Below are 1,867 nucleotides of genomic sequence, written 5' to 3'. Positions count from 1 at the left end.
TAGAGTCCTGGAAATGTATTTGATGCTAAAAAGCAGCAAACAAGCTACCCATAGTGCATTAGAGATTTTGGGTTCATTTAAATGAATACATAAATTTGACTGAAAGTCATATTTGGTGTTTAACTTGGGAAAGAAATGAACAGGTGGCTCTCACATCTTCCATACATTTTTATATGTCTTTGCACTTAGATAATTATTCTGAAATATACATTTTTATGATTGAATTCCAGATTATTTCTGAACTTGACATTTATGTGTTTAATTATGTATCATCACCCTGAGATTAAAATTATCTTTCAACTTTGTTCAGCAAAGAATATTGCTGATCTAGATGTGGGGGAAAAAACCCACTTGTTTTAGCTTATTTTTAACCCTATAGAATTCCATTTTTGGAAAATCTGAAATAGTGCTCAAATGGAGGTTTAGTCCCTTTCCTGTCTTCTCTTTTGTCAATCTCAGCAGAGTGTTACCTGAAAAGAACTGTGGATGGATTGAATATAATTTAAAACAAGTATATATAAAGATGTTTAAACATATGAAATGATAAAAGTTTCACTTTTGGATTATGACATGATTGATGAAACTACCTCAACTACTATGTCAATTCTAATCATTCTGTAGCGGTTGCTAGAGTACTGGGCTGAAAAGAATTGTGACTAGCAAGGACATGGGAGAAAAGAGTGGAAGCATACATGCCAGGTATTCTCTAGCTGAGGTTTAGGACAGAATGTCTTCAGAAGTGGAGAAAGCACAGGCTTTGGAGTCAGTGATGCCTTGGTTCAAATACCAATCCCTGGTCATGTTATCTGAACCTTTGGAGTCTCAATGTCCACATATGTGAAATGAGACTACAATGTCTTTATCACAGTCTTGTAGTGGGTATTAACTGAGATAACAGAGATAGTGACTATTAATTGAGATAACAGAAAGAGTAACTAGCAAAGTACCTGAACTCTTCTACTCCATGCCTCTTAGAAGGGCAGCTATTAGATCAAAGTTAGTAAATACATGATTGAATACATTTTCTACCTCATTCTTAGAAGGCTGTCATATATTTGCATACCATCACCTAGATGTATTTTAATTGAGGGCAGGAGAGAAAAAGCCTAAGTTCTTACTTAAAATTGTTGACCAGAGAAGAGTGGGACAAAGTAATACACCAGTGAGCAGGTAACTTGAAAGCACGGTTTATTTGAAAAACAATGAAAAACATAGTGATATAGCAATAGTGCCTGACACAGGAGCAAGACCTATGTATTTACTAATGAAATTGAAAAAAAAATAGCTGCCTCAGACAATATACTACATCAGTAACAAGTCTAACTACAGAAATGCTAGGGATGTTCTGTGCTAGTCTCTTTTTGAGATCTTCTGTTTCTCTTTTAGTATTGTAGTGAGACTCCTCACCATTGTGGAAAAAAAAAGTAGCAACATTTCTCTGACCATAAAATAAACTTTTTTCTCAATGTTTAGAAAAAAATAGTATAGGAAATGAACAAGAAAACCCTTAAAGATGCCAAACTCTGAATTTCCTTTAAGGTAGGATTTCTTTATAATTAATCTACAAACTGGGCACTTGTAAATTGTTTTATTACACCGTGTATTTTGACCTTAGCACTGACCCTTTTCTTCATTAGTTGTACACTGGTAAACATGCTTATCTGTATAAATGACTTTAAACTTCTCTAGGAGAGGGGTTATATCTTATTTATTTTGTATCCCCTGAAGCACCCAGTACATAGTAGGTACTCAATGTATTTTTGTTTTTTTGTTTTTTTGTGTTTTTTTGTTTTTTTTTCTTCATTCCTGTCAACATATTTTATTACTTTTTTTTTTTACAAATAGTTTATTGTCAAATTAGTTTCCA

The sequence above is a fragment of the Crocuta crocuta genome, unplaced genomic scaffold (assembly GCF_008692635.1).
Source record: "Crocuta crocuta isolate KB4526 unplaced genomic scaffold, BGI_CrCroc_1.0 scaffold938, whole genome shotgun sequence".
Lineage (NCBI taxonomy): Eukaryota > Metazoa > Chordata > Mammalia > Carnivora > Hyaenidae > Crocuta > Crocuta crocuta.
Note: the sequence above shows the minus strand (reverse complement) of the source record.